At 42.3% G+C, this 11,927-nt stretch overlaps 1 long non-coding RNA gene across 1 annotated transcript; it reads right to left on the minus strand.

The window, feature by feature from the left end:
- Positions 1–744: 744 nt before the first annotated feature.
- Positions 745–4,435, minus strand: LOC145518701 (uncharacterized). The gene is made up of 2 exons (XR_014063162.1): positions 2,351–4,435; positions 745–2,217 (listed from the first exon to the last, which is right to left on the minus strand). It is a non-coding gene; the product is annotated as an uncharacterized LOC145518701 (long non-coding RNA).
- Positions 4,436–11,927: the final 7,492 nt, after the last annotated feature.

The raw sequence follows: 11,927 nt of genomic DNA on the forward strand, positions 1-11,927 counted from the left end.
TTTCAGTGATCCAGCAGATGTTGGCAATTTGATCTCTGATTCCTCTGCCTTTTCTAAAACCGGCTTGAACATCTGGAAGTTCATGGTTCACGTATTGCTGAAACCTGGCTTGGAGAATTTTGAGCATTACTTTACTAGCGTGTGAGATGAGTGCAATTGTGTGGTAGTTTGAGCATTCTTTGGCATTGCCTTTCTTTGGGATTGGAATGAAAACTGACCTTTTCCAATCTTGTGGCCACTGCTGAGTTTTCCAAATTTGCTGACATATCGAGTGCAGCACTTTCACAGCATCATCTTTTAGGATTTGAAATAGCTCAACTGGAATTCCATCACCTCCACTAGCTTTGTTCTTAGTGATGCTTCCTAATAGGAATAATCACTTGACTTCACATTCCAGGATGTGTGGCTCTAGGTGAGTGATCACACCATCGTGATTATCTGGGTCGTGAAGATCTTTTTTGTATAGTTCTTCTGTGTATTCTTGCCACCTCTTCTTAATATCTTCTGCTTCTCTTTGGTCCATACCATTTCTGTCCTTTATTGAGCCCATCTTTGCATGAAATGTTCCCTTGGTATCTCTAATTTTCTTGAAGAGATCTCTAGTCTTTCCTATTCTATTGTTTTCCTCTATTTCTTTGCATTGATCACTGAGCAAGGCTTTCTTCTCTCTCCTGCTATTCTTTGGAACTCTGCATTCAGATGCTTATATCTTTCCTTTTCTCCTTTGCTTTTCAGCTTCTCTTCTTTTCACAGCTATTTGTAAGGCCTCCTCAGACAGCCATTTTGCCTTTCTTGCATTTATTTTTCTTGGGGATGGTCTTGATCCCTGTCAGAAATGCAAAAGAAGTTACAATTGGCACTACAGAAATACAAAGGATCATGAAAGAGTACTATGAGTAACTATACATCAATAAAATAGACAAGCTAGTAGAAATGGACGAATTCTCTGAAATGTACAATCTCTCAAGACTTAAAACAGGAAGAAATACAAAACACCAACAGACCAATTACCAGTACTGAAATTTAACCAGTAATTTAAAACTCCCAACAAACAGAAATCCAGGACCAGATGGGTTCACAGGCGAATTCTACTAGACATACAGAGAAGAGCTAATACCAACCCTTCTGAAACCATTCCACAGAAACTGCAGAGGAAGGAACACTTCTAAACTCATTCTGAGGCCAGCATCACTCTATGGCCAAAACCAGGCAAATAAATCACAGAAACAAGAAAGTTGCAGGCCAGTAACATGGACAAACATAGATGCAAAGTCCTCAATGAATTAGCAAGGAAATACAGGAATTCATTAAAAGGACCACACATCATGATCAATTGAGATCTATCCCAGGGATGGAAGGATGGCTCAGTATCCACCTATCAATGTGATACAACACAGTAACAAATCAAATACAAGCCATATTACCATCTCAGTAGATGCAGAGAAAGCTTTTGACAAAGGTCAGCAGCTCTTTATGCTTAAAAAAAGTGGGTATAGAGGAAACATACCTCAGCATAAACACCGTGTACATAAGTGCACAGCTAGCATCATACTCAGCAGTGAAAAGATGAAACATTTCTTCTAAGAACAGAAACAAGATAAGAATGTCTACCCTCCACTATTATTCAATATAGTTTTGAAAATGAGAGTGTTCACAGCCTTGGTAGGGAGGCCAGAGGTCCCCAAGTGGCAGGAGGAAATAAACTGCAAGTGACAGACTTTATCCCCTCTCTGTTGATGACACCTGGTTCTGCCTGAACTTAACTTTTCTCAAACCTTGAGCTAACCAATGCATTTTTCTTACGGAAGTGTTTTTCTTAAGCAATGTTCATGAAACTGTATTTGCTTTAGAATCTGCCTTTCTTCAAATCTGTTCTGCCTAAGAGTAAATTTTTTTTCTTTTCTCAAACCTTGGGCTAATAATGACTCAACAAACCAGTATTCCTGTCAATTGTTTTATGGCGGGATGACACCCCTTGTGCCTTCTATCTCAAAAATGCATATTGTGGGAGAGGGACCTGGTAAAACTCCTCCGCCTTGAGGTGTCTCTCTTATCTGATTAGCAGCTTGCTAACAAACACAAAATGCCTTGCTAAAAACTAGCAAGCAGGCACTCTTTCTGTTGCCTTCTGATGTCTATGTCAGAAGCTTTCTCTATCTCTTTTATACTTTAATAAAACTTCATTACACAAAAGCTTTGCGTGATCAAGCCTTGTATCTGACCCAGGGTTGAAATCCTCTCCTCCAGAGGTCACGAATCCCGGTTGTAACTGCAACCTTTCAAAAGTCATAGTGACAGCAATCAAAGAGAAAACAACAAAAGGAATCTAAATTGGAAATTAAACTGTCACTGTTTCCAGGTGAAATAATGCTATGCACAGAAAATCCCAAAAGTGCCACTAGACAACTTCTAGAGCACAATGAATTTGGTAAGTTGCAGGATACAAAATTAATATACAGAAATCTGTTGCATTTATGTACATTAACAAGCTATCAGAGAAATTAAGGAAACAATCCTATTTACAATCACATTCAAAAAAAATGAAATAACTAGGAATAAGCTCACCTAAGGTGGTTCAGCATCTGTAATAAGAAAACAATAAAGGCACTGGTGAAAGAAATTGAAAACACTACAACTATATGAAAAGATAGACCATGTTCTTGAATTGGGATAATCAATATTGTTAAGCTGGCATACTACCAAATGTCACATGAGATTCAATGCAATCCCTTTGAAATGTCAATGGCAGTTTTCACCTACTGGAACAAAAAATTTTGAGGTTTTCATGGAAACACAAGAGAACTTGAATAGCCACAAAAACTTTAAATCTGGAGATATCCCATTCCCTGAATTTAGACAGTACTACAAAGCTGATCGAACATACAATACTGGCCAAAAAATGACACACAGACCGATGGAACAGGACAGATTCCAGAAAGAAATGCATGCACTTACAATCAACAAAGGATGCAAGAGTACAATGGGGAAAGACCATCTCTTCAATAACTGGAGGGAAAACTGGACAGACATGTAAAAGAATGAAATTAGAATATTCTATAACAACATGTAAAAAATAAAATCAAAGTGAATTAAAGACCTAATCTTATGACTAGAAACCACAAAATTCCTAAATGAAAGCATAGACAGAACATTTGATATAAATCATAGCAATATTTTTTGTATCTCCTAAGAGAAACAAAAGCAAAAAATAAACATATGGGACCTAATTAAGTATAAAACTTTTTGCAGAGCAAAGAATAACATGACAAAATGAAGTGACAACATACTGAAAGGGAGAAACTATTTTCTAATAATATGAGCAATAAGGGTTTAATATCCAAAGTACATAAAACAGCTCACACAATTCAGTGTCAAATGAACAATCTGATAAAAAATGGACAGAGGACCTGTTGTTGTTCAGTAGCTCAGTCACGTCTGACTCTTTGCAATCCCATGAACTGCAGCACATCAGGCTTCCCTGTCCTTCACTGTCTCCCTGAGTTTGTTCAAACTTGTGTCCGTTGAGTCAATGATGCCATCCAACCATCTCATTCTCTGCCATGCCCCTTCTCCTCTTGCCCTCAATCCTTCCCAGCTTCAGGGTCTTTTCCAGTGAGTCAGCTCTTCACATCAGGTGGCCAAAGTATTGGAGTTTCAGCTTCAGCATCCGTGTTTCCAATGAATATTCAGGATTGACTGGTTTGATCTTGCTATCCAAGAACTCTCAAGAGTCTTCTTCAGCACCACAGTTGGAAAGCATCAATTTTTCAGCACTCAGCCTTCTTTATGGTCCAACTCTCACATCTGTGCATGACTACTAGAAAAGCTATAGCTTTGACTATTCAGACCCATGCCGGCAAAGTGATGTCTCTGCTTTCTAATGCCCTGTCTAGGTTTGTCATAGCATTCCTTCCAAGGAGCAAGTGTCTTTTAATTTCATGGCTATAGTCACTGTCTGCAGCAATTTTGGAGCCGAAGAAAATAGTCTGTCACTGTTTCCATTTTTCCCCATCTATTTGTCATTGGCACCTCAATTCACAAGGCCTGGGTTTCCCTTAATGACAGCTGCCCTCAGGAAATGTCCTGGGGCTGGCACCAGATTAAAAAATTTCCCCAAACAGCTGAGATTCAGGAAGCCAACCGCCAAAGGTAAATTTTATCCTCATAGCATTTAAGAAAAAAAAAAAGGAATAATCACATTCAAATCTCCCCCACCAAACAAGATGCTGAGCACCCCTCATTGCTGCAGGAATGCCAATCAAAAGGACAATGGGAAATCAAATTGTAACACTCACAATGGACAACAACACAAATCTGCAGACAATAAGGAACCCCCCCCACCGTAGGCTATCAGTGGGAATAGACATTGGCAGGAGCCAGTAGAACGGATAGCCTCCAAATGCCAGAAAAAAACTATCAAGTTGGGCTAAGCCTAGGTTCTGACATCTCTGCATCTTGGCCTATATCCTGAGAAGACCATCAATCAAAAAACACATGCACCCCAGCAAAACCTCCAGCATTGCTTCCTTCCTGTAGATAAGACACACAACCTACAAAATCCGCAAAGGGAGATTAAAGCTTAAACAAGATGTGGTACAGATATCTGGTAAACAATTTCTCACTCATTAAATACAAATTGAAATTAGGAAATTATAACACTGGGAGATACAGGGATGGACCTTGAAGGATCACAGGCAAATGGAAATCAGTCAGGCAGAGGAAGAGCCTGGTATATGAGGTCTCATCTAGGCCAAATGAGAATAGACATACAAATAAACAAAATGACTTCCCAGAAAAATATGCTTAGAATTCAATGTCAAACAAATGGTTTCGGAAAAATAAATAAAGTGAAGAGCCTGGAAGGAATCAGTGGTTAAGTACCTAAAGTGAAAACAATCTGTACCTCTAACGAATAGTCCACATGGATTATCCTCCTCCATCCTTCCTTCCATCCTCATATCCACAGAAATATGTAGCTATAAGAGATAATTCATGAGAATTATCTCCTATCTTCCTGTTTTCTATTCAAAGAATAGTTTATCTGAGGTAGGAAAGGCACGATGACCTGATGCTCACCACTCTGCTCGAATTTTTAAGGCAAAAAGTCCCCCAAACCATGGAGATACTCCACAGATGACCTAATACCTTAACCGGGTGGCTGTTTTGTGACAATAATCATAGTATGGCCAAAGGACTCTGCTGCAGGGAGTATTGGCAAGATGTTAAAGAAAAGGGAAGGAAAGCTGTGCCAACTGTATTCTGTTCAACCTCCCTGACTTGGGATGCTATCCCATCCCTGGAGGCTGAGCAGGCTTGGGTCCTACTGCTGAACTGGGGACGACACAGCCTGGCAGGGTGCCCTTGAACACTTTTTTAAGATCTACTGTGCTATGTCTAGCTGATAAAAGAGTCCCACATGGCATCAGACCCTGAGGAATTTCAAAGCAAAATTCACCTAGCCTCAATCTTTCCTGGTGTTGGGTATCCCAGCTCAAGTCTCCTTCCTGAGAGTGCAGCCTCCTAGCACCCAAGTACCCTCAGCAGTGTACTGTGGACCCTGAAGGGATTAGTCTGGATGGGGTGTTTCTGTGATGCTGTATGGGGGAAATCAGTGAGACTAAGCCCTCTCCTGTTTCCGGCAAGATAATCCACTCTATTTCACAGCCCAGGAAGTCAATTGGCCTAAGACTGCCTGCCCCAGAAATCAAATGTGGTCATGGAAAAGTGCTTTTGCTTTGTGAACATTCTCTGTAATTACAGTGTGATCACCCTTGCCCATAGGCACCTCATTCACAAGGTCTGGGGTTCAGTTAATGACAGTTGCCCTCAGGAAATGTCCTGTGGCCACCACCAGAGAAAAAAATTCCCAAAACAGCCTATTTTCAGGAAGCCAGCCACCAAAGGTAAATTGTCCTCACACCCTTTAAGGAAAAAAAAAAAGAAGGAATAATCACACCCAAACCTCCCCCACCAAACAACATGCTCAGCATCCCTGATTGCTGCAGGAATGCCAGTCAAAAGGACACTGGGAAATCACAACACTCATAGTGGCCAATGGCACAAATGTACAGGCAATAAATTTGGGAGAGAGTCTGAAGGAAAAAGAATCCCCCTAGGCTGTTGGTGGGAATAGACACTGGCACCAGCCACTAGAATGGGCAGTCTCCGAATGCCTGAAAAAAACTGTCAAGTCAGGCTAAGCCTAGGATTTGACATTCCCACATCTTGGTCCATATCCTGAGAACACCATCAAAAGACCACATGCACCCCAACAAACTTCCAGCACTGCTTCCTTCCAGTAACCAAGACATGCAGCCAGCCAGCAAAATCCCCAAGCAAAGATTTAAACAAGATGTCTTACATATATCCAGTAGAATATTTCTAACTCATAAAAACAGACACTGAAATTAGGAGATCATAACATTGGGAGACACAGGGGTGGACCTTGAAGGGTCATGGGCAAAGGAAAGTCAGTCAGTCTGAGGAAGATCCTGGTATATGAGGTCTCATCTAGGCCTCTCAGACATGCAAGTCAACAAATCGACATTCCAGAAAGAGACCAAGAATACAAAGGCAAAAAAACGTTTTTGGGGAAAAAGTGAAGAGCCTGGAACGAATTAGAGGGTCAGTACCTAAAGTGAAAACAAATCTGTGCCTATAATACAGCATCCACATGGATTTTCCTCTTTTCCTTCCTTCCATCTACATATACATAGACATCTATAGCTCCAAGAGATAATCCACAAGAATTACCTCCTTTCTTCTTGGTGATTTTTATCCTCAGAAAAGTGTATCTGAGTTAGAAAATTCACAAAGACATGATGCTCACCACTCTACTAGACTTTCTAAGGTAATAAGTCCTCTAAACCATGGAGATACTCTATAGATGACTTAACACCTGAATCAGGCAGGTGTTCTTTGACATTATTCACAGTATGGCAAATGGACTATATTGTAGGTAGTAGTGGGAAGACGTTAAAGAAAAGGGAAGGAAAGCTGTGCCTACTGTATTATGTCTGATCTCCCTAACTTGAGATTGTTGGGTATTTAGAATAGGAAAAAGGAGTCCAGAATGGCAATGGCTAAAAGACAAGGAAGGGAAAAGCCCGCGAAAATAGAACAAAGGAAAATCCGACCACCAGAGTGAGGACCTCAGGTAAAACAAACAGCACTCTGGCTAGCCCAATTTACATAGGGCAGGCCCTGGGGGAGGAAAAAAACATATAATAAGAGGAGCCAAAGGGCTGGGGGGGTCTCTCTCCTGCGCTCCTGTTCTCTCTCTTTCTCTTTTTTCTCTTTGCGTCTTTTGGGTCAGCATGCCCTCACACCTCAAGGATGTATTTTCCTGTATTTTCTAAATAAAACTGAGCTGTAACACGGAGCTGTAATTGTCCAAGAGCTGTGATGAGCTGAGGGCTTTAACGTCCGTTGCTTCAAATTTTTGTTGTGACGAGACAGAACCAAGGAAATTACACACTCCCCTGACGGGATGCTGTTCTATCCCTGGAGGCTGAGCAGGATTGGTCCGATGACTGAACTGGGGTGGGGTGGACACAGCCTGGCAGGGTGTCCTTCATGAACAGTTTTTAAAGGTCTACTGTGTGCTACATCTGGCTGGGAAGAGTCCTGCATGGCATCAAGATCCTGAGGAACTTAAGGCAAAAATCAGCTAGCCTCAAACTCTCCTGGTTTGGGATCCCAGCTCAAGCCTCCTTCCTGAGAGTGTAGCCTCCTAGCACAGAAGCACCCTCATTAGTGTACTGTAGTCCCTGAAGGGATTAGTCTGGATGGGGTGTTTGTGAGAAGCTTCGGAGGGGAAAGGTAGTAAAACTCAAGCCCTGTTGTGTTTGCTCAGGCACATTCTAGTCTATTTCACAACCCAGGAAGACAACTGTCCTCAAGGCTCTGGCTGACCCCAGGAACCAAAAGTGGGCACGCAAAAGTACTGCCTCCTTGTGGACATTTTCTGTAACTACAACATGATCACCCTTGCTCACAGGCACCTCAATTCACAAGGGTTGATGTTTCACTAATGACAATTGCTCTCAGGTAATGTCCCGTGGCCAGCAGAGATAAATAAATTCCAGTAACAGCCAAGAATGCAGGAAGCCAATTGCCAAAAGTAAATTGTCCTCACACCCTTTAAGATTAAAAAAAAAAAAAAAAAGGAATAATCACAAAACTCCCCCACCAAACAAGACGCCAGCATCCCTCACTGCTGCAGGAATGCCAATCAAAAGGACACTGGGAAATCAAATCTCAACACTCACAATGGCCAACATCACAAGTCTGCAGGCAATACATGTGGGAGAAGGTCTGGAGGAAAAAGAAACTCCCTAGGCTATCAATGGGAATAGACGCTGGAAGCAGTCAGTAGAATGGACAGTCTCCACATGCCTGAAAAAACTATCAAGTCAGGCTCAGCCTGCTATCTGACATTCACACAAATTGGCCTGTATCGTGAGAACACCATCGATTAAACCTGCAGCACTGCTTCCTTGCAGCAAAAACCCCAATGAGAGATTAAACCTTAAACAAGGTATAGTACATATATCTGTTAGAATATTTCTAACTCATAAAAAATAGACACTGAAATTGGGGAATTATAACACTAGGAGACACAGGGATAGACCTTGAAGTATCATAGACAAAGGAAAGTCAGTCCGGCAGAGGAAGATCCTGGTATATGAGGTCTCATCTAGGCAAATGAAAACAGACGTACAAGTCAACAAATTGACATTCCAGAAACAGACTCTGAGAATACAAAGTCAAACATACAGTTTCAGAGAAATAAATAAAGTGAAGGGCCTGGGACAAATTAGGGTTAAGTACCTAAAGAATGTTCAAACTACCACACAATTGCACTCATCTCACACACTAGCAAAGTAATGCTCAAAATTCTCCAAGCTAGGCTTCAATAGTACATGAATCGAGAACTTCCAAGTGTTCTAGCTGGATTTAGAAAAGGCATAGGAACCAGAGATAAAAACACCAACATCCGTCGAATCATATAAAAAACAAGAGAATTCCAGAAAATATATTCTGCTTCATTGACTACACTAAAGCCTTTGTGTGGATCACAACAAACTGTGGAAAATTCTTCAAGAGATGGGAATACCAGGCCACCTTACCTTCCCCCTGAGAAATCTGTATGCAGGTCAAGAACCAACAGTTAGAACTGGACCTGGAACAATGGACTGGTTCCAAATTGGGAAAGGAGTATGTCAAGGCTGTATATTGTCACCCTGCTTATTTAACTTATATGCAGGGTACATCATGTGAAATGCTGGACAGGATGAAGTACAAGCTAGAAACAAGATTGCCAGGAGAAATATCAATAATCTCAGATATGCAGATGATACCACACTTATGGCAGAAAATAAAGAGAAACTAAGGGCCTCTTGATGAAAATGAAAGAGCAGAGTGAAAAAGCTGGCTTACAATTCAAAAAACTAAGATCATGGCATATGGTCCCATCACTCCATGGCAACTAGATAGGGAAACAGTGGAAACAGTGACAGACTTTATTTTTCATAGGCTCCAAAATCACTGCAGATGGTGACTGCAGACATGAAATTAAAAGACAATTCCTCCCTGGAAGAAAAGCTATGACAAACCTAGACAGCATATTAAAAAGCAGAGATATTACTTCGCCAACAAAGGTCCATCTAGTCAAAACTATGATTTTTCCAGTAGTCATGTATGGATGTGAGAGTTGGACTATGAAGAAAACTGAGCACAAAAAAATGATGCTTGAATTGTGGTGTTGGAGAAGACTCTTCAGAGTCCCTTGGACAGCACAGAGATCAAACCAGTCAATCCTAAAGGAAATCAGTCCTGAATATTCATTGGAAGGACTGATGCTGAAGCTCAAGCTCCAATACTTTGGCCACCTGGGGTGAAGAACTGACTCACTGGAAAAGACCCTGATGCTGGGTAAGATTGAAGGCAGAAGGAGAAGGGGACAAGATGATGAGATGGTTGGATGACATCACTGACTTGATGGACATGAGTTTGAGCAAGCTCCAGGAGTTGGTGATGGACAGGGAAGCCTGGCATGCTGCAGTCCATGGGGTCACAAAGAGTCAGACACGACTAGCTACTGAACTGAACTGAACCTAAAGAGAAAACAAATCTGTACCTGTATTAAATCATCCACAATGATTATCCTCATTCCTCCCTTCCATCAACATATACACAGACATCTGTAGCTCTAAGAGATAATCCACAAAAATTATCTCCTATCTTCCTGCTTTCTATTCACAGAAAAGTATATCTGAGGTAGAAAAGGTACGAAGACCTGATGTTCACCACTCTGCTGGACTTTCTAAGTCAAAAAGTCCCAAAACCATAGAGATACCCCATACTTGACTTAATACCTGAATCAGGTGGCTATTTGTTGACAGTAATCACAGTACAGCAAATGGGTTATGCTGCAGGAGGCTTTGGCAAGATGTTAAAGAAAACGGAAGACAAGCAGTGCCTGCTATATTGTGTCCAACTTGCATGACTTGGGATGCTATTCCATCCCTGGAGGCTGAGCAGGCTTGGGTCCCACTGCTGAACTGGGTTGGGGTCAACACAGCCTGGCAGGATGCCCTTCACTGAACACTTTTTAAAGGTCTATTCTGTGTTACATCTTGCTGGGAAGAGAGTCGTGTGACATCAAGGCTCTGAGGAATTTCAGGGAAAATTTAGCTAGCCTCAAACTCTACTGGTGCTGTGGATCCAGAACCTTCCTGAGAGTGCAGCCTCCTAGCACCCAAGCACCCTCAGCAGGGTACTGTAGACCCTGAAGGGATTAGTCAGGATGGGCTGCTTGTGAGATGCTTCAGGGGTAAAAGTAGTGAGACTCAAGTCCTTTCCTGTTTGCTCAGGCACATTCCACCCTATTTCACACCGCAGGAAGTCAGTTGGCCCTAAGGCACTGCTTGCCCCCAGGAACCACAGTGGACATGGAAAAGTGCTGCCGCCTTGTGGACGTTTTCTGTAACTACAACATGATCACCCTTGCTCACAGGCACCTCAATTCACAAGGCCTTGAAAGTGAAGTCGCACAGTCGTGTCCGACTCTTTGTGGCGCCGTGGACTGTAGCCTGCCAGGCTCCTCCGTCCATGGGATTCTCCAGGTAAGAATACTGGAGTGGGTTGCCATTTCCTTCTCCAGGGGATCTTCCTGACCCAGGGATCGAATCTAGGTTTCCTGCACTGTAGGCCAACTCTTTAGTGTCTGAGCCACCAGGGGCTCCTACAAGGCCTTGGGGTTCCATTAATTACAGCTGCCCTCAAGAATGTTCTATGGCTGGCACCTGAGAAATAAATTCCAAATATAACTGATATTCCAGAAGCCAATTGCCAAATGTAAATTGTCCTCACTACCTTTAAGGGAAAAAAAAAAAAGAGAGAGAGAAAAGCACACACACACTCAAACTTCCTCCACCAAACAAGATGCTCAGCGTTCCAGATTACGCAGGAAAGCCAATCAAAAGGACACCAGGAAAGCAAACCGCAACACTCACAGTGGCCAATTTTACAAGTCTACAGGCAATAAACAGGGGAGAGTCTGGAGGACAAAGAATCCTCCTAAACTGTCGTTGAGAATATATATTTGCAGCAGCCACTGGAATGGACAGGTACCAGAAACAACTATCAAGTCTGTCTAAGCCTTCAGTTCAGTTCAGTTCAGTCGCTCAGTCGTGTCTGACTCTTTGCGACCCCATGAATTGCAGCACGCCAGGCCCCCCTGTCCATCACCAACTCCCGGAGTCTACCCAAACCCGTGTTCATCGAGTCGGTGATGCCATCCAACCATCTCATCCTCTGTCGTCCCCTTCTCCTCCCGCCCCCAATCCTACCCAGCATTAGGGTCTTTTCCAATGAGTCAGCCCTTCGCATGAGGTGGCCAAAGTATTGGAGCTTCAGCTTCA

Source organism: Giraffa tippelskirchi, chromosome 1 (assembly GCF_054371585.1).
Source record: "Giraffa tippelskirchi isolate mGirTip1 chromosome 1, T2T-mGirTip1v1.2.pri, whole genome shotgun sequence".
In the NCBI taxonomy this organism is placed as follows: domain Eukaryota; kingdom Metazoa; phylum Chordata; class Mammalia; order Artiodactyla; family Giraffidae; genus Giraffa; species Giraffa tippelskirchi.